The sequence below is a fragment of the Ceratotherium simum genome, chromosome 15, assembly GCF_057802395.1.
Source record: "Ceratotherium simum simum isolate JZ-2026a chromosome 15, ASM5780239v1, whole genome shotgun sequence".
NCBI classification, from domain to species: Eukaryota; Metazoa; Chordata; class Mammalia; order Perissodactyla; family Rhinocerotidae; genus Ceratotherium; species Ceratotherium simum.
The window spans coordinates 7,390,584-7,417,926 of NC_141914.1; positions in this window are offsets into that span (position 1 = coordinate 7,390,584).

Sequence of the window (27,343 nt, forward strand, 5' to 3'; positions counted from 1 at the left end):
GGAAAGTATATGGAGAAGTAGATAATTTTTTAATTTTTTATATAGAAACCATTCCTACTACCATTGGTCCTTTAGTTGATCTCTTATGCATGGCGACACGAAGAAGAAGAAGGTCTAGGGTAATAAAAAGCTGAAATTTAAGTGCAACTGCACTGGAGATGCTGGCAGAAGAACAGTGTTTGGAGTCATAAAATTTGATAGCAGTTTAGCACAGAACCATATGACTTATGACGGTACGAGCTTTACACGTGCTAATGGTCAGATATTTCTCGAATTTGTTTTACTATATTTGCTACTGAGCATCAGTTATGCCAGACTATGCTCCCACAATGCTCAGGAGACAGGATTTGTAGGCTGCATGAAAGGAATGGCAAGAAGGAAAAACATGAGGCAGTTCTTGATTTCCAAAGTGGTATACAAGATACACAATTGGGAATATATGTTAAAACACCATATTTGTTCATATTTCTGAATCTGAAAATATTGGTCTCCCTGTAACTCTGCTTTGGTGCTCTTGTTCTCTAGGCAACCTGTCAGTCCTGTGACAAAGGCACAGACAACATCTGCCACGTTCTTCAAGCCAGTAAAAACAGCCATTTAAAGAAAAAAGGAAATAAAAAATAATGAGCAATGATGATTGTTTTTTCTCCATTATCTTTGGTTTTAAATTTTATTTCCTTTTGGTCTCAGGTACGTTGTTTGCACTATGAAGTAATCCCATTCTGTGTCATCAAAAGATAAAAGTGCACCTGCCAGTGATCAGAGTGAAGACAGGGGAGATCCACGCCCCACATCAGCTGTTCTCTGACAAACACAGCATCCAACCATTATTTTACCTTGGAGCTGCTCAGCCAAAGAAGCACTGATTGTGTGGTTCTGTTTGTGGAAAGTGTGAGTTTGGGTACTTTAGGATTTTTGTATATGCTGTTGTCCCTTGACAGCTTACATAAGATAAATTTATATTATAAGTTAAAGGACCCAAAAAGGCAATGCTTTCTCTATGAACTATTTTATTAATTTTTACTCTTTAGCATATTATATTGCACCTTTGGCTATTTAAAGAATAACGTATCACAAGTGAGAAAATTGCAAAGTTGAACATGGGATACTTTTGTAATTATCAGTGTGTCAGTTTTAATTTCTTATGCTACCAATGTGGGAGTTCTATAATAATGAAGGCGTGTAGAAGTAAGTTAAAATTACATGGAAAATAGAATAAAAGAAGAAGAAGAGCTCCCATCTATCTAGAGCGTTAGAGCATCCTGTCCAATAGAAATTTCTGTCTGGTCCGTATCCATATGGTCCTGAGAAATTGTCCCTGGAAAAAAGTGTGGCCACAAGAACATAAAGAGAGCCTCTCCTTGTTTACAGATGAGCTTGCACACTTCTTTTTCCCACTTCCTCAGGTCACCTCATTTTCAGTTATCACTCAAATTTATAAAAAGAGGTTCATGAAGGCCTTCTAAATATTCCAACTGTAGTAAAAAATGATCTTGACTAAACTATCGGAAGATCCTCCCTCTATGAGTAATCTCTTTAATAAGATCTTTTCATTTCGTTGGGACAATGACTAATACTGACACTACAGACTCATCTATATGCCTAATGGAAATACAGGGGATATAAGAGAAAGAGACTTATTTTTTCCTGTGGAGATTCTTTCTCTAGTCTGCTGCCAGCCAGCGTAGGAAAGAATTGGATTGAGTCACGATCATTTTGAAAGCTCCAAACAAAAGAAAACAAACAAAAATCAAGGCAACTATAATTTGTTTAAGGAATGCATAGAATAATTTACAGGTAATAGGAAAAGTCTCCTTTTATCCAAGATAAAATGTGAAAAGTTGTTCAATGATTATGATTATCTTATGTAATTATAGAAGAAAATGGGTACAAGTTAGTCAGATAAAGAGACTTTTGGTTTAGAAAGCATTACCTGAAGATTTTTAGCCAGGTTGCTCTAAGTAAACAGTAAGTTTCTGGAGAGTAGAATTTTTTCAGATGCTAGGTGATCTGCCTTCAAAGAGGAATGCTACATAGATTTTTGTATGGAATAGGTGGTTTTCTTCAATAATAAAAATGCAAATTTCTAGTATTTACTGAGTGCCTACCATGTACAAAAACATCATTTAATCATTTGTCGTAAGTTATTCCATTTGATCCTCACAACAACTCCTGGAGGTTGCAAGGCATCTACTGAAAGAGGAAAGAAGCAATAAGGATGGGGCAGAGGGACGTGTTGGGATCTGTTTAGTCACCACAAGGCCTGAGTCCGCTCTGTGTGGACTCTGAGGCTGAGATGGCTGTTGAGAGCTATCCTAATTTAAGACAATGGGGCAGGTGTTCATACCCCATGGTGGATCAGCCACTGGAAGATGACTGTCCTGGGAATGAGGCATAACTTTTGTGGGGGCAGCTTCCTTCAGCTCAGGCAACTCCCAAAGGCACTTGACAGCTGGCTTATGGGGGAATATATCCTTCAGCCCTGAAAGTGGCCTCTGAGCTCGGGCTCCAGCACCCAGGACACCAGTGTGGTAGCTTAATATTCTATCTCTAGTCACATCCTGTCCACTGACTATCTCAAAGTACATTACTTCAGTGCCCCTCAGTTAAAAGAAGTCTGTTTGAATTAACACCACATGTTATTGATGGCTCATTCTTTGTGGTGGCATTTCAGGCTGTGTATAATGAGTGTCCTTGGCTGCGGAGACTTGGAAAAATTTCATCATTTAACCAACACTCCCGTCACTCATTCACTTAACAAATATCTATCAACTCTAAGTGCAAGGTATTTTTCTAGGTACCAGAGATAGAGAAAAAAATAAGGCATGTCACACACATTGATAGATACTTGTTAAGGGAATGAGTGACAGGATAGGGAAGTAAATAATTAACACTTTTACTTTTTCATACTTACTACGAACCGGGCACAGTTCTAAATTCTTTGCATATATTAATGTTTTAAACTCTTGCAACGTTATTATGAAACAGGCACGATTAAAACTTAAGAATCTGTGGCACAAGGAACTTGTTATGGAACTTCCAATAAGTTATGGAACTTTTGTTATGGAACTTCCATAACTATTCTTCTGGAACTTTCCATAAGTTATGGAACTTCCCATAACCACCCAGATGCCAAGCCTTGTAGCTGGCATTCAAACTGTGTCTGCCTGCAAAGTCTGTGCTCTGATTCACATGCAGCTAGTGGTGACCATTATGCTTCCCTGTGTTTATGAAGGCTTTCTGAAGATGTCTGGGACTAGATTCCCTAATCTAATGGTGAAGAACAAGTGACTTATCAGGAATTACAGACCAATTATTTAAAAAAGAGTCTGCAAAGTTCTTTTTTTTTTTTGACAGAATCTGAATATCTTTATGCAGTTTAATCCATTTATATTAATCATCTCCCCTAAAAATATTTGGGTATGATGCTTCTGCAGATTTCCTGATTGCCTCATCTGACACATAGGGATCATCTTTTGGTGGCGGGTTCTGGGACACAGCAAACACAAGATCCTGAGGTAACACGGTGTTGCATTAAGGTGACGAACTCTTCCTGGTTTGTCAGGAAATGTCTGGGACTTCCTCGGTTTTAGCATTGAAGATCCACATCCTGGGAACTTCCTCAGTCCTGAGCAAACTGGAAAGCTCTCTTACTGTATGTTATATCCTCATTCCTGTTGCTGATATCATTGCCCCCTACTTCATGAGCAAAAGATTTGACTAAGGAAGTCCAGTTATTCGGCTTCAAGCACAAAAATGGAGAAAGGATACATCGAGAACCGTCTGTTTGGACCTCCTTCAAGAAGAGGACTTGGGAGTGAGGAGGAGGAAGAGTTCGGGATCTCCTGTCTTACACTGTGGGCTTTGTGTGTCCCCTGCAGGCATGTTGGCTGTAGCCCAGCTGGGTACACCTGCTGCAGCCAGGAATTTTCAGGAACGCCCCGGAGCACTTTCCTGATTCTCCACATTTCTCATCTCTCAGTCTTCTCCATTAAAACAAAAACAAACAAAAGACTTACATGATGATTTTTTTTACGGGCGTACCATTTACGCCTAATTGCTAAGCATCAATAGTTAAGATTATGCCTGCCCTTAAGCCTAATCAGAAACTTTCATAAAAATAGTTCAGGTCATGGAGTTTTATAAGCCCTGTTTCATTTTAACAAGCTGTATTCAAAATGGAGCAAAAAAGTGTGTACTTGTTTATTTAAGCTGTGTGACGTCAGAAATGATTTAATGATTTTAATACCTTATTATTAGAAAAAATAAAATTATTAGGCAACACTCCTGTCAACAAAATAGGAATTCTGGTTAAAGAATGTTGAAAGGAGTGTTTCAAGCCAGAAGTCAATAAAAATATACAAAACCAAGAAAGATGACTAATGAGAAAATCAAGCCCTTTACACTTGGATGAAAGCCATCAGAATGTGTCAAAACTTGCAATGTATTACCAGATGAAAGAGTGAGAAACATGAAGAAAAACTAATTAGGGAAAAAATGCACAACAATGGCAACTTGAAAATGGCTGGTGAGATAATCGCGTTGAATAGTCCCAGAATCCCAAAGGTCTGAAGTTTACTATCGTGTTTTATCAGAGATCTAAGGTGACACGGGGGACTCAGATCCCAGAATTAGGTACACCAGGTAAATATATGTTGGAATGACTTTGTTTTAGGTTATGTTAGAAGAGTGACATAAGCTCTGTTGTACTGATAGTTTCTATAAGCTATTACCCGTGGTTATATTCGTTTGCTCTTGACTTGAAAACCTTAGATGATAAATGAGTTCAGCTATATGTATTTAGCACTGTATTTCCTCGATCTTTCATTATATTTACAGACTAATTGCAATTGGACGCAGGAGTTATGGAAAGTGTTGGAGAGAAATACTGCTTTTCTTTTCCTGTAGGCTATTATTATTATTTTTATTATCATTATTATTGTTATTATTTTGGTCCCACATACAGATAGGAAGCTGTACCTTGCAATTTCCCTCTCTGATTGCTTCTGAAAAGGCATAGACTTGAGCATAACTATAGTATTCCAGACTGTCGGGGATGACTGTGATGTCATTTTTAAGCCTGGATTCCTGAGTGTTACCCCTGGGTCAGAGTAGCCTATTTTTTGTGTTTGGTCAGAGGTTGCGTTCAAGTTCCTTGTGACAGTGAGGCTTCAACCCCACTGATTTTCAAGCAAACTACTGAGAGCATGGTCTGATTTCTTGTTGTTGCCTATAGTAAAATGTGAGAGGACAGAGATGTTCTGAGGGAAGAACTGTTGAGCAAAAATGAACCAGGACATGATAATTTGGGAAATTCTCAGACTACCTACATTGCAAAGCATACAAAAATTAATTTACTGCCATGAAAGCATGCTTTGGAGAGAGTCAAGGATGTGACTAGACAATCATTTTATAATGCCTCAGAAGGACTGAAAGGTCAGAATATTCAGCCACACAGAAGGCTTTGTGAAGAGATTAAACATGTGACATATAGATCCTGTCAGCCATCTCAGAGGAAGCTAGCAGTAGATATGGGATTATTCAGGAAAGATCTGTGGAAGAACATTTTGTCCAACAGAGTGAATATATATGACATACGTGGGAGATGTACAAGGTACTTGAAAATTTTATACCAGCAGAAACAGTGTCAACTTGTACTAAAAGGGACAGAGAGAAGAGGAGGTGAAAGAAGGTTGTCAAACTCCCAAAATTCTACAGGCAGGAAGCAAGATGATAAAATTGCTAAGCTTCAAACACATGCTACCCTTCGTGAAAAGGAAGAATGACTCAAAAGAACAGAGCTGTGAGCCCAGTGGGTGGAACTTTTAACCACAGAGTATTATTTTCGGGACTTGAAACCCAGTGTTGTTTTCCCAGCTGGATTTTGAAATTGCTTGGGACGGGTGACTCCTTTTTTCCTTTTCTACCGGGAATCTCTAAAAGTGTTAATCTATTTGTGTACCTCTATTTTCTTTTGGAAGTAGATAACATATTTACTAGTATCACAGGTCCACAGATGAAGAGAAATTTTGCTTTGAGATGGATTATACATAAGTCCCATCTATACCTAATTTAGTTGAATTACATAATGAGATCTAGGACTTTTGATATTATGAGACTGATATGAGATTTTAGATTTGAATTATGCTCTAATTGGTTGAGACTTTTGGTGACCTTGGGATAGAATGAATGTACTTGTATGTGGGATTGATGTGAATCTTTTGGTGTCAGAAGGTGGACTGTGGTAGGCATAATAATGGCCCCCAATAATGTCCATACTATAATCCCCAGAACCTGTCAATTTGTTATATCACAAGGTAAGAGGAGATTAAGTTTGAAAATGGAATTAAGATTGCTACTAAACTTACATGAAGACGGGGGAGATTATCCTGAATTATTCTGATGGGGCCAATGGAATCATGAAGGTCCTCAGACATGAAAAGGAAAGGCAGGAGAGTCAGTCAAGTGATACAACGTAAGAAAGACCCTATGATTTGTTGCTGGTTTGAAGATAGAAAGGCACCGTGGGCCAAGGAATGTGGGTGGCCTCTAGAAGCTGGGAAAGGCCAGGGAATGGATTCCTCCCAAGCCTTCAGGAGGAAAGCACGTTTGCCTATACTTCAGTTTTAGCTGAGTGACACCCGTTGGACTTTTGAATGTCAGAACTGTAAGATAACAAATTTGTGTTGTTTAAACCATTAGGTTTGCGGTAATTTTTTATAGAAAAATTTTATATTTTATAGAAAAATTTCTATAAAAAATTACCACAGATAGAAAACTACTGCATGACCTTAGGACAATGGACTGCCATTAACCTACCATTTCAGAAGTCCTCTCCCAAGATGTCTCTCTTCTTCATGATTGCAAGACACTTTTTGCTGGTAGAGAATTCTGAGTAGATAGTTATTTTCTCCCCAGTACTTTACAATGCCATTCTATTGTCTTCTAATTTGTGTAGTTAATGCTTGCAAATCCACTGTACGTCTTATTGTTACGCCAAGCAGTCTGTTGCAATTCTGATTTTCATTCTCCAATAGCTTACAATGTATGTTTTTTATCCGTGGCTTTCAGCAGTTTGACAACAATGTGCCTGAGTAGGTGTGTGTGTGTGTGCGTGTGCATATTTTGTTTTTATATTTTTGGTGTTTGCTGAACTTCTGGAATTTGTAGTTTGGGGTCTTGGTCTTTATTTCTTCAAATATTTCTTATGCTTCATTCTATTTCTCTTTTTCTTCTGGTGTTTTGTTTTCCAATGTATTAGATATTATCCTAGAGCTCTTAGATACCTTATGGTATTTTTCACTCTTTTTTTCTCCTTGTGTTTCTCTTTGCATTCTTTCTATTGGCCTATTTTCATGTTCAATGATTCTTTCCTTTACTGTGTTGAGTTTACTGATGGGCTCATCAAAGGCAGTATTCACTTCTATTATGAAGTTTTTCCTTTTGATTATTTCTTTCAGTTCTATCTCTTTGTTCCATATGTCCACACATGTTGTCAGTCGTTTTCTCTATATACTTTAACATACCAATAAACCCAGAATGAAACAATATATAGTTATTTTAAATTCTCTGTCTGATAGTTCCAACATCTGGGTCATATCTGAGTCTGGGTCTGTGGGTTACTCTTTCTCTGAACAATGAGTTGCTTTTTTCTTGCTCCTTTGTGTGTCTTGTAATCTTTGGTTGACAGCCAGATATCTTGCGTAAGAGCATAGAGACTGAGGTATTTAATAGTAATGCCTGGAGGGCCGGCCCTGTGGCTTAGCAGTTAAGTGCGTGCTCTCTGATGCTGGCGGCCCGGGTTCGGATCCCGGGTGCACACCGACGCACCGCTTCTCCGGCCACGCTGAGGCCGTGTCCCACATATGGCAACTAGAAAGCTGTGCAACTATGACATACAACTATCTACTGGGGCTTTGGGGCGAAAATAAAATAAAATAAATCTTTAAAAAAAAAAAAAAAAAAAAAAAATAGTAATGCCTGGAAATATGAAACTTCTTGTTTTGCTCAGCCTTTAGTGTGGGAAGTTGGGTTATTAAAGTCAGAAGATGAACTACATTTCTTTATTATTATTGTTACGGTTACGCTTATTGTACTACTGACTTCAAATTTTTCTACCTTTAACTTTCGTTTAGTGCGGGCACTGGGTTTCTGGAGGATTATCATCAACATCTGCTCCATTCTCTGCTTCAGATCTTCTTTTTGCACTTTTGTGTCAGAGAAGATATTTTTTCACAATTCTCCCTTTATCCACATAGTAGACTGCTGTTGTTTGTCACGTAACTCGATAATCTGGTAGTGGAAGTGGAGGGCATGGACATTCTCTGGTGTTCTGGTTCAGCCTTAGTCTTAGGCAGTCAGTGTGTTCCTGATTCTCAAGGATGTGAGGATCTTTTTCTCAAGGACCTTGCCCCTTCCCCAGTGGATAATCTCTAACGATCTGGGTCATGAGTATTTTTCTGCCCTTCCTCATGAGTAGAGGTGTCTTTTTTATTTTATTTTCCCAGACACAAAGGTTCTTCACCTGTACCCTGAGGATAACATGTTTTACTCCCTTGTGTGAGTGACTTAGACTTTTGTTCTAAAGGGACAACAGAGGAGGTTTTGAGTGGGACTTTATGCCTTTTCTGCATGAAAGTCCCTTCCCCTGGGCCCACATGAGGGGATCTCCTCACTTGTCTCTTACTTTAACTTCAGTTTTTCTCATGATCGTTTCTTGAGGTCCGTGGAGAAAATTTTGCAAATGTGCAGGAATTATCTTTGTGTTTTTCAGTTCCTAGGAATTCTGTACTCTCACAATAGCTCATACTTATTATTTAATAATTTGTTTAAATTTGAGCTGAATTCTTATTTCTTGCTTATTGGCTTTCTGCATCCACCCCAGGTAAGTAAGTGCTGGGTCCTGCCTCTCTTTGGAAGACCCTGTCATTCCATAGATTTTTGGTTAGTTCGTTGCCCTGTGACTTCAATTCTCTGATGAGCTCAAGAAAATTTTTGTTTGTACACTATCCAGCTTTTTATGTTGCTGTTGCAAGGGTGGGAAACAATGTTCTTTCCAGCATTATACATCCTAAGTAGAAGCTTGAAATTCTGTTCCCTTGTCTGGGAGGTTCTCAGTTTTGATGTAAAGACATACTTGATTCTTTTTTTTTTTTTTTTCCTTATAGCTTTTGTTTGTTTGTTTGTTTTTATTTGTTTGTTTGGGTTTTTTTCTGAGGAAGATTGGCCCTGAGCTAACATCTGTTGCCAATCTTCCTCCTTTTTTCCTTTTCTCTCCCCAAAGCCCCAGTAGATAGTTAGATGTCGTAGTTGTACATCCTTCTAGTTGCTCTGTATGAGACACCACCTCAACATGGCCTGATGAGCAGTGCTTAGGTCCACACCCAGGATCCGAACCGGTGAACCCTGGGCCCTGCAGCAGAGTGCACAAACTTAACTACTATGCCACCAGGCCGGCCCCCAGACATACTTGATTCCTGTAGAATGCTTGTCATTATGCAACTAAGCTTAAAGCAGACTGTAGGAATCATTCTGGGGAGTCATTGTCTTTTGTCACACAAAGCAAGATAAACACAAAGCAATATAAGTAATGGTATACTGCTAAGCGAGATGCCAGGTTCTGAAAAATAGAAAATGAATTCCAGATGAGAGCAAAATATGCTGGTTATACCAGAAATCCTCTCTAACTCTCTCTGCCTTCAGACTGACTTAGTGAAAAGATGCTTCTTCTTCCCTTGAAAAAGCCTCAATTTGTGTAAATTTGTTTACCTGCCTTCTTACTTGTATTTCTTTATTGAGAGAGAGAGAAAGAAAGAAAGAAGGAAGGAAGGAGAGAAAGAAGGAAGGAAGGAGGGAAGAAAGGAAGAAAGACAGGAGGGAAGGAAGAAAGGGAGGGAGGGAGGAATGAAGGAAAGAAGGCCGGGGATCCGATATTCGGCAAACTTTTTTCTAGAGACAGACAATTTAGCCCCAAGTGAGAGGGCAACATACTTGATCTTGGGGAACCTACAGGCTGAAGGTATACTTTGTAGTATAGCAGCACAAATTAGACAGAATAATTGGTCTATTTAATAAACTCCCCTTAGCTTTGCAGGGTTGACAAGGAAATATTTTTTCAGAAAACTTGGATTACATTTTTCTCAATATTTTATTATGAGGACATATTTTACTATAAGGTCCATAAGGGAAGAGAGCATCTTCATTCATTCTTTTCCAATCTTATAGCATACATGTTCTGTGCACCTACTGTGTGTGTTCAATAAATGTTCCAGATTCATTAGACTTTGTGTATAAGTACCATCCCCACACAAACATGAGTGTTGTTCATCGCATACTGATATTATTAGTTCATGTGTAAGGTTGATTGCCAAAGTTCAATGTTTATGAATTGATACTAGTTGTGGTAATGTTTTCTTCATTTCATTTTGTAATTTTAAATCACAGTCATTGAACATTGTACATAGGTACACATTTTGAGTTTCTAATGGGTAGAAGCTGAATTAATATGCTTGAAGACATTTATTTTTCAGTTCAAGCCAGAATTATGCAAATTTGCAATTCACCCAGCCAGAATTGTTCAAATAGGGATGCAAACCCCAAGGTTTGCCTCTGAAGCAGTTCATTTGACAGTGAGAAGAGTGGATGACTAAGTTATTTTCTCTTGTCCTATGTCTGATAGCTTTTTGTTAAAAAATAAAGTTCATGTCACTGATGCTTTTAGCTTGTGGAGTTTCTTAATATAATGTCTAAAGTTTAATAAACTCTATTCAAGAATATTCCTGTATTTCTACATAATGCATTTGATAACAAGTCAAAATTGATCATTTCTGAGATGCCTTAGATTTTACTTTTTTAAGAGAAGAACTTTTAAATATACTGATCTCTCTGTTATCTTACTAGAAGAAGAAGTGTAGGCAATTCCGTATTATTAATATTTTAATTGGAAAACAAAGTAATGGCAAAAGAATTTTCTCAGGAAAAAATAGAAATGCCATTTTGACAGAATACCTAAAATGACAGATTCTGGATATGGAAGGCCTGGGCTTGAACACTGTCTCTACTATTTATTAGTTGAATAAACTCAAATAAAATTCAAAACTCTCTGTCTCTTCATCTGTAAAATGGAGATATTAGTAGTACCTTCCTCAGAAAGTTATTTTGAGAAAGATTTGAGGAAATATATGTAAATTTAGAGCAATAAGCACATAAATAACATTTGATATTATTATTATAAATTTTTATAAATTGAAATAATGACATTTCACATTCCTTCTCCTGTTCCTTGGCACCTAAGAGAATAAGAAAGACAGGAAACCCAGGCTCAGACCCTTGCCATATAATCCACAAGTAGAACAAAAGTCTGCTGTTATAGTTTTGGTTTTGGGTTTGGCATTTTTTAACACAATGTCTGGGTTTCCAGCTTCTAGGCATGCAAGTAGGCATCCTTTAGTCCTGTTTGTCAAGTGGCTATTTAAGGTCTAGCATACAGTACTCAATGTATTTCTGCTATGAGTTCGGAAGAAAGGTAGGAAGTGGTTGAAAAAGAAAGGGCAGATGGGTCAAGATAATTCTCCAACTCCACTCCTCTGACTTTTGTAGCTGGCAGAGCAGGAATCATTCAGATAATCATTTATTTATATTCATCCTTGATCAGATTCCTTGTTTCTACTGAGTGTATGTGAGAAGTCTATGATACTGCCTTGATTTTATGGGTTAGGAAGAATGTCTCCTGGTATGTGTCATTTTGTACCAGTGCAAACACAACATAATTGCCACATCTTGTAATTCTCTAATGCATCTGTTTAAGAGTTATAGGGAAGAGTTTGAGCAGTCAAATGAACCCAGCTGCCAAAACTGAGAAAGATCTATAAGATCTGAGAAAGATCTATAAGCCATTATCAAGTTTTTGTCACAATCCTGGATTCTTGAGTAATATTATGAAAATTTAGCTTGCTAAAATAACCCAGAAATGGTCTACGTGTGTAAGAGACATCTCATGGTTTAGGAATCAAGAAGAGACCAACAGGATATTTCTTTTCTTTAAAGATTAGTAAAAGTTTATTTTGTTTCCTCTCCTGAAGCCTCTTCTAACTTCCTCTTTACCTTCTCATGAATGGAATTACACATTGGCATAGAGATAAAATAAAACAGCCTGGCGAATTAGGTCTCAGATAAGCACAACTAATTTACCTTTCGATTTGGCTGTTGCTTCTCTCTCTACTACGGTGTTCAATTTGGTTTCCACCTCGCACAAGGTGTTTTAACTGTCAGTCATACAAATTAGAGTCAGGAAGGGCCAATTAGGTCATCAAGTCAATCTTCTCACCAGAGTAGGATAGATCGCTGATGTTACTTTTTTTCTTCTGTTTTCCCCCACGCTAGAATTGAACATGTTCCTTGCTATTTCTTGAGGGCAAAGAAGATAAAAATCAATAATAAAAGTAGATGTGGGTTTAGGAGGATTTGTATCTTAAATGGGGAAGGGGGATTTCACTTAAGCATTTGCTGAGCACTTTTCGTTCCATTGGATGATAAATGACCTCTCCTCCATTTTTTCTTACTAGCGAAAAACAAATAGGCATTTTATCACCAGGCAAAAGTCAGACCTAGAATTCTATCATTGGCATGTATATTTCCCCAGGGAAATAAATCTGCCAAAGAATTCTCCTGAACAGATGACAAATCCTTTTAGATTTCTCTTTCGCTTAATAAAATTAAGAGTATCGGGTTTCCATATTTGGCAAAGGAAGAAAAAGAGAGAGAGATTGTGAAAGTGTGTGTCTATAAGTATTTGTATGTGTGTACGTGTGAAATGTGTCTGCGTATAAGTTTGTGTCATAAAAAATACAAATTAGATTAAATATCACATGGTGATGGATTTTTTTCCCCAAAGAACTTTAGCCCTGGAGTGATGCTTAGAAATAGTTTAACCAAACTAGTTCATTTTACGGAGAGACTAAGTTTTATTTGCCAAGGTTACCAAGATAGACCGAGGAGGTTCAGGACTAAACTAGACTTCCTGATTTTTAATTAAGTGTTTTTTTCTCTATCCTACTCTTGCTCAAGATTATTTTTCATTTTTATCAAGAAGAGTGAGATTTCTAAATTATAAATGCTATACCCTGAAGCCTGGACCTGAAGGAGTGAGAGCAGAACAAAGCTTCTGTATCTTTAGCTCAGATGTACTTTGAGAAGTCTCATCTTCTGCAGGGAATAGTCTTCAGGCTAGACATAGAGGAGACTGATACCTGTCATTTAAATGCTGATTCTTGTGACGTCAGACACCAGGCATTTTAGTAAAGAAATGGAAAGAAGCTGGAAGAAGGGTCACAGTTTAAAGCTATATGATTTCTTAATATAGTATTGTATCTTTCTGGGACCTTATTGACTACAACATTAATAAAATTTATTTTTGAGCCAAATTAATTATAGTGGTAAATAATGTACAAATAAATAAAAAGAATGTATTGTAATAATATTACAACAAAATAAGTTTTGGACTCTGATTCATCCAACCTTCTGTTAAAATTCATCAGCAGTCAGTACTGCTGTCTCTTCTCATATTCTGATTTCTGTAATAACCAAGCAAGTAAGAGAAGATTAAAATGAAGAGGGAAATATGTATCTCTAATGGCAGAATTGTCTCAGGATTTATCAGAGTTATGATTCATCCTAGGCTTCGTGACTATCCTTTCTTATATGTGCTATGTTCCAGAGATGACCTCCTAATAAGGTGTTTCTATCTGATTAAGATTGGGAACAAACTTTTCAAGTACAGAGGATAAACTTACTAATATCACAACTACTGTTTCTTCTAAAAGCAGTATAGCAACAATAGCAATAATTACAGCAGGAGCACTTTACATTTATTGAGAAGATACAGGGTGCCTATCTTTGTTTTTCAAATGAAGACACAGAAGCTTCAAGAAGTTAAGTAACTTAGCTGAAGTTGCATACTTAGTAAATGATAGAGCTGGTTATAAACTCAAATAAATCTGACATCAGAACCCACAGCATTCAACTCCACATTCCAGTGTGTGTGTGTATGTGTATACGTGTGTGCACTTGTGTGTATGTGTGAGCGTGGTGCATGCCAGCTGGGAGAGGGGAGATAATGTGAGGGAGAGGACGATGACGTGATCAGGTGACAACAGCAGCATGTCTCTGAGCAGAGTTTATCTTTTTTTGTTGTCATTGAATAGAAAGAGCTACAGACTATGTGTATTTAGAGGATCAGATGGGAAGACTGATATATATTAGTAGTAGTAATTAATATTAATCATTAAATTGATTTATATTATTAATGATATTAATACTGATGTATAATAATAATATAATGTTAATATCGTTAATATTAATACATTACTATTATCTAAAACAATAATCAATATCCTACTTGCTAAACGGCTTTATTTTTATTTCTTAGACTTTTCCTGTACTTGGTTGAGTTAAAAATATATAGAGGGAATAAATGTCTAAAATGCCTTCATATAAAATGTTACGTCCATAACTACCATATGTGCAGTGTGCTGTCTACATTGCTGTATGTTGGTCTTCAGGGACTGCGTTTACACCATCTTTGGCAAAGCTATTTGACAAAATGAGTAATAAAATACTAAAGTAACCTCATTTTGAAAAGGTAGAATGGAAGCAGAGAAGATGTCCTTTTGTAAATGGAGAATAAAATGCTTTTGGTTTGTCAGCATATGAAAAGTTTAAACTAATTTCACTTCATGGAGGGTTAGACTTTAAATGATTGTAAAATTACTGATGGGTGCAAGTCACACAATGAAGTTTATTAAAGTTCTGTGGGTGTCATTTATACATTCAGTGGATCATATATTATTTATTTGCTAAGATAATGCATTATGCAATTAGAGCTATTATTCTATTGTGTATAATTTAAATTCTGTATTAAACTGCATTTAAATAAAAATTCAAACAATTTAGTCTGCATCTATCACAACTGAAGATGGCAGATGTCTGGGGTGTAATATAGGTTTGATTTATTTCTAGCTTCTTGCTTGATAAAAAGATTCAGAATTAATTATCAATCTGGCCAGAAGAGAATTCTTTAAAATTGTATGTTTCCAGACAAATTTATTATTTAAAAATGCTTCTTTACCCTCACCATCCCCCCCACCCCAGCTAGACCATTTCCTGCTAATGTCATTGATGAGAATTTAATAAATAATGAAGAAATGTTTGAGTTATTTAATTCTTAGCTGTAAAATTTTAAAAAATTGTCAAAATATGAGAATAAACCTATAGCATACAGTCGGATTTGGGGGGATGGTTTGTTCAGCAGCCATCCTAATGTCTTCCTAATCACATCCAAATTTCGTCTTTCTATTCTATACAGTATGGTGGGGCTCTTAACTTATGTGCTCTGTTCTGCCCTTGGCAAGGTTTAACGCTTGATCCAACCAAGGTTAATTAGAACCAGAAACTTGGTCATGCCACAAAAAGATGTAAACACACTCAATTCCATTTTATTATGCAAGAGGCTCTCAGACTACAGGCTGCCTGCTATAAGACCAATGCCACTGCCATCCAGAATTACCTGTCCAATTTCAAGCCTAGATCTCCCATCTTACCACCAATTTTGTATTCTTTCAAAATCCTTTTTAAATGCTTCTGTTAGTTTAGATAACCTATAGCCAGTTTCTGTGATATGCGACTGAAGAACACCAGCATTGCAAAATCCTAGCACATGTCTGTTTTGTTTTAACTTGAAAAGACTGTAATGTTGGGAGGCAACATGTTATCCAGGGCTTGTCAAAGTATATCATTCAATTGTCAAAATCTGCTCCCAAATACATATCAAAATAGCTGACTCTGGGAAATCTCGCCGTATTTAGCCTAGAATTGGTACACAGCTTTGTGCCATATGATTCCTCAGGAGGAATGTTTTATTTTTTGACCAAAGTCTTACTCTTCTAGCATTTACCTGAATAAAAACAAAAATATAATGTATCATAAGGATGAATTGAGTGTTCCCTGACAAATATGACCAAGATCTAGAAGTTCAATGAAGGTTATAATGCAATAAGTTCCTTAAAACAGGTAAATTGGTCACGAATTATACTCCTATGAGAATGTAGTTTTCTGTTGATAATATTGACTTCTTTAAGTAATTTTTGGTCTGAATTATTCAAAAGATATTTAACAGGGCCTATGAGGCACAGTCAAATATTCTCAAAGATTATGTATTGTAGTGACATAATTTCATCTTTTAAATAGATGTAACAACATATGTGCATTTACAAGTTAAGAGCATTGCTAGAAAAATAAGAGTAACAATGTATGTGAACATTTTTCTTTGAACTTTACATAGCCAAAGACACGAGTAGAAATTTCTAAAATTTCTGTGGGCCTTTCCCTTCTGTATGGTCATCTGAATATTTTGTTATTTCGAATTCACGCTCTTCCACTAAGTTCAAACAGAATCACAGCTTTTAAACATAGATTCTTTCAGGCACTGTCTCCAAAGAGAGCAAATACTAAGCTAATCCATGTAACTGTACCGTGTATGCGACCTTCCTAAATTACAGAGCGGTGGCTAATGGCGACCAGCATGAGCACGGCTGGCACGCCTATAGCCCAGCATCTCGTCCAGGTGAAGGTGCTTATAATTAGCTGCTCAATCACATATACAAAAGTAAAGTCCTGTTTTGAAATGAAAAATCATTTTTTTGGTACCAGAAGAAGCACAACATTGCCTGCAAATCAAAACAAAACAATGACAAAAAGCGCTTGCTCAATATGCTTTTGAATGGTGATGATGTTTATCCTTTCATTTTTTTGCTAATGGATCATGCCATTTTGACTGCCCTTCTTCTCACAGATGACATCTGAAAATGGTACCTGTTGAGTCCATCATGGGATTGTGAAGGTTAATTTTAGAGGAAAATTGCTACTTGGACTCAGAAATTGTTGTTATTTTCTTGTTTCTTGTCTGGGGCTTTATCTACAGTCCTGAGCTGTCATTCTTTTAATTCTAAAAAACTATGAGAGCTATCACCAGTAGAGGTGGTTTACCACTAGGTATAAAATATAGTTTTTGTTGTTGTTGGTTGCCTTGTTTTTGTTTTTAACTAAGCACTAAAACTTAGATGACTTCCGTATCTGACAATTGTGGGACAGTGGATGAGCTATGTGATAATTAGAGATTGTAATTTATCATCTCTTGGTAAGAATTTATGGACAGCAATCCAACATAGAGCAGAGTCAACCACCTCTTATTTTCCCTCAAATCATTTATTTTTCTTATTAAAAGGAATTTTGCTTATATAACTGGACCAAAAGGTGTATTACAGTTGAGATACTTCGGCAGTCAAGGGCGGATACAAAATACACCATCCATCAATCTTGCTAGATCACGACTTAACATAAGTGTTGCCATGTTTGTCCGCTTGGTGACCCTAGGAAACCAGCCACACTAAAAGAATACAGAGCAGCTGCTTATGGTGGGAACCGGCCTTTCTCCCACAATGCCTGCTGCAATTATAAAACTCCTGGGATGTCGAGGACAGGCACAGACTGGCCACCTGTGCCGGTCGGAGATAAGTACCAGGAGTTACAGTGCACGTACACACGCGATAACAGTGAGAAGGAAAAATACCAAAATTCCCATAGAAATGGTCTCCACATAGAAACATACATAAAAGCAACTCACAATTCTGCTTGTGCAAGATTCTCACCTGTTGGGGGGACGCCTTGCCTAGGACCACTGTCGATCGGAACTCCTGCCTAGCCGTGTCAATTGAAGGGACTCTCCCCAGTGTAAGGGCGTGGATGTTGTGAGTACCCTACCCGATGTTTTCTCTTTTCCGTCAATCTGATGTTTCTCTTTTCGATTGATCTGATGTTATTTCCCTTCGGTTGGTCTGATGTTTCCCTTTTTGATCGACCTGATGTTTTTCCCTCTTATTATTTGACCTATTCGGATCTGTTTGCTGCCTTCACCCTTACCCTTCCCTATATAATAAAGTATACATTCAGTCCACTCATCTGGGTTGGAGAGTTTCTTTATGTCTCCGATCGAATCCACCGAACCTCTCAAAACAGACCAGAAGCAGGATGGTGGGAAGGAAGAAAAACACCTATGATGTCCACAATTTCCCATCCTTCACTGCAGCAATTTAGGTGCATACTCTACCTCTCTCTCATGATCATAAACTCCCTGAAAGTAGAGATTTGATAAAACACATTTTTTATATCTCTCCATCTAATGGCCACTATAGAGCAGAAACTCAGGTATTTTTATTTAAAAAATAAACAAATGATAATCATAACATTAACAATGACAGTAATAAAATAATAATGGTTTAGATCTTATGAAAACTTACCATGTGTCACACATTGTTCTAATAGCTTTAAATTTATTAACTCATTTAATCCTTTCAAAACCCTATAAGGTAGGTACCATCATGATCCCTACTGTAGAGACACAAACCCTTGTCAAAGTATCTCATCTAGTAAGTGGCGGGAAGAGGATATAAATACAGGCGTTCTGGCTCTATGTGCTAAACTCTTAACCATTCTTTCTTTACTTTTTTGTTCTTCAATGAAATTATGATTATGGCTATATATGATGACTGAATCAGTTTTCTATTATTGCTATGACAAATTACCACAAATTCAGTGGCTTAAAACAACCCGAATTCAATATCTTACAGTTCTTTAAGTCAGAAGTCCTCAAATCAAGATGTTAACCAGGCTGCATTCCTTCTGAAAGCTCTAGGTAAGAAGCCATTTCCTTGCCTTTTCCAGCTTCTGGAGGCTGCTCAAATTCCTTGACTTGTGCCCCGACCCCAGTGAGGAATCAGATCATTCCAACCTCTGCTGCTGCTGCTGCTGTTTCTCTCTCTTTTTTTTTTTTTGAGATATAATTGACATAATAGCCTCATAATAACGTTGTATAAGTTTAAGATGTACAAATTGTTGGCTTGATACACTTATATATTGCAATATGATTACCACTATAGAGTTAGCAACATTCCCACTCCTGGATGTGTATCTGAAGGAATTGAAATCATTATCTCAAAAAGATATCTACACATCCATTTTCACTGCAGCATTATTCACAATAGCCGAGATGTAGAAACAACCTAAGGGCCTATTAACAGATGAATGGATAAAGAAGATACAGTGTATATGTACGCAATGGTATACTATTCCGCCAAGAGAAAGAAGGGAATCTTGCCATTTGTGGCAACATGGATGGACCTTGAGGGCATTATGCTAAATGAGGTCAGACGGAGAAAGGCAAATACTATATGTTCTACCTTACATTTGGAATCTAAAAAAAGCCAAACTTATAAAAACCACCTCTACTTCTGTGGTCACATGTCCTCCAACCCTGACTTTCCTATCTCCATCTTATAAGGACCTTGTGATTACATTGGTCCTACCTGGATAATCCAGTATAATCTCTCCATCTCAAAACCGTAAATTAATCAGATCCGCAAAGTCCCTTTTGCAATGTAAGATACATTCACCAGTTCTGGGAATTAGTGTATGGGCATCCTATTGTCCTTTGGGGATGTCACTTTTCAGCCTATCACAATGATCAATAGTATGTCAAAATGTTAGTAATAGCAGTCATGATCCTACTACATCAACCGAAGCAGAGAGGATATGCTTCATAATTTCAGGACTTGATGAAAAGACTTGAATTCTGTAGCATTCAAATCTTGCTTTCTCCCTCCTACTCACAAATGAAATGATTTGAACTTAATCAAAAGAGAAATCAGTCATGTTTTTCAGAGATTTGACAACAGTCTTCTGACAAAGTCAATTGCAAATAACTATGAATGGATATGCTTCACAAAAAGACTTTCAAGTCCAAGATGTGATCCTTTTAACAGTTTGGATCTTGTGTTGCTTGTTCTGGCCACTAATGTGACTGCTCAGAAGACAGAATCTAGAAAATAGCTGAATAAAAATCCTGAACGTGAAATTCTGATGCTACTCAAGGACTTTTCTCAAGAGCCCAAAGGAAGCCTTAAGGCTATAATCTTAATATTTGACATTGATGATAACACATATATATGCTTTAATTTATACAAAATGTTTTCATGCACGTTGCTTGTTTCCAACTTCACAATAAGCCTGTGAGTTTGGTTAGGTCATGGCATGTCCATGCCCATCTTGTGGCCAATAAAATTATTCACCAGTATAGACTTTTACAAGTAAGTAGTTGATCTCAAACTATTAACTCATTTTCTGATTCCTAGCCAATTCTTAATCAAAGATACTATGTGACCTTCTAAAAAATAACCTATTTAGTTGCAAAATCTTCTAGATTCACCTGTGCTTTTCAAACAATAATACATTGTCAAATGGCTATTTCATAAATGTCTAATTTGTTTAAAAAATAAAATATAAGCATGTTTTGAAAAGCCATCATTGAATGAAACAATCACTAAATTAAATTTAATATAGAGGAGAATTGTGCAGTTATCAATAACACGTACACATATATATACATGTATAAGTATATGTATAAGTATTTAAAATAATGAGGTTCAGAAGCAAAAACATTTTTGAATGAAGTATTGACTTTTGACAGAATTAAAAAGAAATCTAAATGCCTCCCCTTCTCTCTTCCATTTTTATCCCTCCTGGGATTTCCTTGGTTTCTCCTTTGTGGTAGACTACCTTAGTATCCCAGTGGTTCAACCTTCCCCAAACATTCACCCATGCTTTTTTCTTACTTCCTTTATAATAATGTTATTATTCAGACAATAAATTATCATGTGTCAAGCACTATAGCAAGCCCTGGAGCTCTGAAGATAGAAAGATGAAGGAAATAATCTGTGCCCTTCAGGAATTTCTGAGCCACTAGGTGCAATCATACATGTACACATAGCTGACTACAATAAAAGACAAAATGCAGGGCAATATAGGATGAAATATATAACTCTGTCTTACCATCGAAACATTCATTCTCCTGATGCCTTTCTCTCAGTTACCTATGGGGGGAGATTTCTGATAAAAGATTTTAGCAAAACAGTTAAAATTATTTTTATCGCTATTATTGATATTGATTACCCTTCACAGAAGGCTTAGTAGAAGAGGATGTATAAAGATGGCTTGATTTGGTCTGAAGAAATGAATCTTACAAAATGAAGTTTCAGGTTATGTGGTAGATTTACCGTAGTCCTGTCTTATGGGGAGGAATTCTTCCAGTCCTCTTGAAACCACATGCTAAAGTTGCACGTTTGTAGAAGTACCCAGTCTTGTCTATAAATTTTTAGGACATAGTTCTACAGAACAGCTCCTGATTCAGTAAGTTCGAGCAGTGGTGCTAAAACCTCACTGTGTTTTAGCATAAGAAGCGTCTGAATTGCTTATGAATGAAAGCAGAGATACCTGTTAACTTTTTTCAGAGGGGCTCAGGAATACGTCTTTATGATAAGCATTCTAGTAATTCTGAGATGTGGTTCAAAGAGCTCACTTTGAGGAAAACTGTATTGAATGTCCATAGAAAACAAATAAGCAAGTAAAAATTCTCAATTATTATAGCATTATAACCTTGTATACATATATCTCCCAACAACCTCTAAAACATTCAGCAAATTGCCCATTCTCTTTAGTCACTCAAATGCCTTTTATGTCGAAGCAAAAAATGAGCTCCTCAGGAACAACCTTATATTATTTGACCCAATTCTAAATCCTCTTATTGAGACAAAGTGATTCATCTGATAATGGATTCCCAATTTCTAGAAATTTAAGCTTGGCAGTCACATTGATATACCCAGTTCTACGCAGAGGGTCTAGTCAATACCGAAACAAGCACGTTTTCCAACTGAAAGTTCACCTCAGTCTAGTGCAATGCCTGTCTTCTAGTTGATTCTTGATGGGCCTGGCAATTTTTTTTTTATTGGCAAAGCCACTTGATTGAATGTTCCAGGCAGATGGCTTACAAACAAGTGACACATCACCACCACCCTCAGATTTTTCAATGACTGACATGCCACAACCTTCAGATTGCATATTATTTTGCCCAGTTTCAGTCATTCATTTTTTGTCAGTTGATGTTGCCCATATTTTTTTGTATATATTTAACACATACTAGCCTTCTATTGATCAGAAACAATATATTTTAATCTCAGAGAAGAAACAACAAATCATTTACAAAAAGGCTAAAAAATCCTCCATGATTATTTCCAGAAGGCAGACCAGAAAATCCAGTATTCTGTAGCAGAAACAGGTGATGCAAAGAGAGAGGGTTAACAGCCATTATTTTCCAAAGTTGGTTTCTATTTTATCTTTAATTTCATGTGCATTTTAAGGACAATAAATGCCCTCTATTTTGTATTAATTTTCACTTACAAAAGAAACTTTTGTTGGTAGGATAACATTTTATGATAAAAATTGTGTTCCTAATATTTTGCTAATGAGGCTACTACTTTGTGTTTGATTTTTAAGAAGCAAACTAATGCAGATAATACTAAGTGGTTTTTGAATAGGTAATCTTCTAAAATAAAATAAAAAATGACATGGATAAAAAACAAATACGCATACACAGTTAAAATTTGAAGATAAATGCTACCATTTTTTAAACTTCTTAGTGCAAGAAAACAATCCAATCTAGTTATCCTAAGACTATTGTAATTAGAAACAGAAGACTTGGTTCTTAATATTGAGCAAGTCGTGAAACCTTGATGTGGTTCCCTTTCTCCTCTGCAAATAGACCTCAAGGGTTGTGCTGCCCAAGTTATGAAGCTGTAGTGAGAATCACATAAAATAAGGAACCCCAGACCCTGCCCTAGGGATTCTTATTTAGGGGGGCATGAGTGTAACTCCCATATTTAAATGTTAACATGAGGTCTGGGTGAATTTTACCATTAGGGCAGTTTAGACAATACTGAAAGGATTATTTGGAATTTTTTACTGGGAGGTAATAAGCAGCAAGGGGTTAAAGGCAGGACTAGTATTTAGCTAGAACTCACTGGCATGTCTTGGCAGTTACAGTATTGAAAGCCTTCTGATCAGGTTTGCAAATAACCACTCCTGGCAGCAGCCGCTCCCTCCTCTGACCACCAAGGCCCTTCTGTTCTCTATTCCCAACAAAAGGGCAACTGAAGAGTTAGTGGCTGTCAGAACAGGTGGCCTGCGGGACTCTGCTCTGAGCTGTGGTTTTTCTGGATTGGCCGGTACCTGTGCTATACTGTTGCTAAATGTTTTTTATAATAACGCCCCTTGGTCAAGGCATATGTTTAGTAAATCCAAGGAGAGGGTGTCCAGTATCTTTGAAGTACAGTTGTAAATGGTTGCTGGAGAGTCTAAATAAAGCTCAGAAGCAAATGAGCAGTACAGAGCGCTTGCATTATTTCAGAGGTCTTTGTTTGCCTGGAAGCTAGACTTTTTCCTCCAATTTCAGAATACGTTTCAAGGGAAAACTAGTACTTATTCTCATCCTGAATAAATTTAGTCACAAAGACAACAAATAGGAAAGAATTGAAGAACAGTAAGTAAGAGAGTGTGGAGCATTCAAGGTAGATGACTTCAGTGCCGGCAGGTGACAGCTTAATGGTAGACCATCAGCAAAGGAGACACAGAGAGGGAGAAACCTACACGCAGTGCTGAACAATGAAATATGTGAAGACTGAAATGTATAGCATAAGAGGAATGTGCAGCAAAGACAAAATATATTTTTGATAAATTGCAGCAAAAGCAACAGAGCCTTCAAAGACTTATTGAATAAATTAAAAGCTTTTGAAACTGTGCTACAATATGATATCATAAATATGTAAGACATGCATGATCACTTACCCTAGGATTTCAAAAGCTTAGAGCTTGTGGATCTAAACTTCTGCAATACTCAAGTAAAAACTGGGAGAACAATGAACAAGCAGTAGAGAAGTTATCACGGGATATTTTCATTGGAAATGCTGAGTGATCCTGAATTGCAGGAAAATGAGAGAAGAAGTGGGAACAGAAGAGACATGATTCAAAGAAAGTGTTGGTGTCAGAAACTGTGTTTTGAGACTATGATAGGAAAACAGGGCAGCGAAACAGGGTCTGGCATCTGCGAACACTGCCAACAGGTTGGTAGGCTGGGAGCCCACACAGAGCCTACACGGAGAATAATAGATATAGGAACTGTTGTTTGCAGAAGGCTTTCGTGGCTTTTATAGATTTCCTCCACCGTGATCTGTGGATACACTGACTGAATACAGTGCCAAGAACAAAGGAAAATGGAATATTAATGATCTCTTACTAACACCCTGGTGAGGAGAATGCAACTGTTCAAGCTCACCTCATAACTGAATGTGCCAACAATTTGTTAGGAAGTTTAACTTAACTGCCTGTAAATTCCCCCTTAGGTTTATATGTAACATGATTAAGTTGTTTCCAAATTATCCCCCTTTGCTTGAATTTGTAAATAAAGAAAACAAATTGGGTAATATGTGAAGCAGAGATGCCTCAATCCAGGAGACCGTACAACTATTTAACTACTGGGTTAGTCCCCAGGGCGGGGCAGCTTGACTTCAACCAATTTTGTCTATGCTCCTGTAAATAAACCTGCAGATAAATGACTGTCAAAATGTAAAGATGTTAACAGCAAAATTTGCTCTGTGATCTCCCTGAGGTTGAATTGTATTATTTATGTTCAAGTATCTTTATTCTATTCCTTGTGACTCAATAGCTAAATGCATTTAGTCACATGCATCTCGTTCCAAGTTACATGGGAGCTACTGACGAAATCTATGTTTACTCACAAACCTGTCTGAGAGACTCAAGAAAGTAACACACACCCTTATGCTTAAATTCAACAATATAAATAGGATTTCTTGCCACTGAGTTCGCATCATGTTCACACATCTAGGTTTTTCTTTGTTTCATAGTTCATTAAATAATTTGGAGTGTGATATATGCTCATTGAAATCTTTATCTTCTTCCACATCTACTCACTCACACAAAATTGCTTCAATTTCTGATTTTCTGTAAATATTGACATGACTCTGCAAAATCTCTTTCATTTCCAAAGTAAAATATCTCCAAAGCTACCCGTTTCTGCACTGCTCCTTTACTATCTGTTTGCTTGACTGTACTCCAATTCTTTTCCTCAAAGATTTTATTTCTCTCTCCTCTACTATTAATGAATATTTTTACTAGAGATTTTTTTCTTTCTGCTAATAAACGTTCTAATGTTTCTCACATGTTAAAGTTTTATTTTCCAATCTAATTACAGGGAGACAATTCTCCATGGATCTCTCACATTTCTGCGTGCCTTGCAAGCTGAGGCGTTGATTGACTTTGTTCTGGATTATCTTTTCAAGGATGTTTGTATAGCAAATAGCTTTGGAAGAAAGAGAGAGTGTCTCCCTCTGAAGAAGAGAGAAAGTTTCTTTACTGTGCAGTATACCAAGGGTAGTGTCTCCTTTCACGACAAAGGTCAAACAAGCGTATGGCCATTATAACTGGGTTTCCTAAGCCCTGGGAATTCAATTCAATTCTTCTCCTACAATTAAACCCACTGTATGTGCAGGCATCTCACCTGGATGTCTGTGAGGATTGGGGCTCAGGGAACTCATGCAAATGAGGATACTCTGCTGATACAGCTCTTGCTGTGAGTAATAAAGTTTTTTGTCTCTGACCCAGGAGTCTGTGTCTTCTGCCAGCATCCATGAAACTGTCACTGCCCAACTTATTAGCTTGCAAATAGAGTAAATTCTCAGGCTCTTCACAGCCTTTCACACAAACATGAGTTCAAGGTACCATTTCATATCATTCTCTTTTTTCACCACCCCAACCATCAAAGAATAACCTAGGCGCCCTGCTTCCATTTCCTTATGAACCACTCACTCTTTAATGCAATGAAATCTAACTTCTCCCATACCATTGCTGAAATTTCTTTCTTCAATGACACAAGATTCTCCTTTATTATTGAATTCAGAGTTCTTTCAACAACTCCTAATTTTCTTTGATCTTGCTAAAGCATTTGTTGTGTTGATCATCTTTTCCTTCTATCGGTTCCTTCTCAGTCACCATCAGTGACCTCTCTTTCACTAACATCTCATTAGAGATGTTATAGGACCAGACCGTAAAGCTCTGTTTTTGAGCATTTTTTTTCTTATGATTCATTAGTATCTTAAACATCTTCAGCTAAAAATTGTCTCTAAGTTTACCTTTCTCGAAGCCTCATTTTCATGTTTCCCCACCTGCTGATCACTTCTGCCTGAACATTCCTGTCTCCAATCCTCAAACTCAGCATATACGAAGTCAAACATCTTTCAGCTTGAACCAAAGTTATGTACTTCTGGAAAAAATGTTATTATTCACACAAGTTCCCTAATTTTGGTATTGAGAAACATCTTTTATTCTTCTCCACATGCACACTTATTGTCTTGCTGATCCTTCATTATTAATTTTTTTTCATATGCCTCCTTGTTCTATTCTTTATTTCCTTATCCTATCTAAGGGCATATTAATATCATTCTTGGAATATTACATGTATTTCCTAACTGGGAATCCATTCTCTTCGATTTGATGTATTATTAAACCAGTGATAATTCATTTTCCAAAAATGCAACTGCAACTTTTTCAAGTTCCAGCTCAAAAAACATTCTTGCCTTTAGAATAACTTATGTTGAAGATCCCCACAATTATATACCAAGTTGCTTCTCCATTTTTCTCTCTTACCACTGCTCTAAACACATATATTCATTCACTAATTCAACAAAAATTGATTATCATCTGTTTCAGGCACATTATTAGAACCCAGAAAGCAAAGATGAACAAAACATATTGCCTGTACTCAAGTATGAAGGAAAAATAAATATTAAAAGGGAAATATTACAGTACAGTGTTATAAAAACATAGTGTCCAATGATAAATACCTTTTCCATAGTCTTGTTCATGCTGTTTTATGGTACTAAATGTCGTTTTTTTTTTCCTCTTCACTTATGTATTTTAACATTTTTTTCAAGTTCGATTCTTGGCTCCAGTTTCATTGTTGTATGAGTTTTTCCTCCATACTAGAACTCTATTCATCTCTGGAGCAATTAATACTAGTACCACTCAGTTTAAACTCAGCAACAGCTATTTCATTGTATTATTAGTGTTTTTCTTTGGCTTTTGTTCTGACATGTTTATAAGATTATAAGTGTCTTTAGGCAAGCATAATAGTTAAGACTAATGTTCAACTCTTAGTAACAAAAAAGAATTCATTTTTCTTGTTATACAAGAAAACTGGAAATAAGGATTTCCTACAATAATCAGCTCAAAGATATAAAGGCTGAGATTACTGTGATTTTCTCAGCCCTTCAGCTATGTTCTCAAGCTGACCACTCCAACTATAGCAAAGATCTTTTCATTTTTGATAACT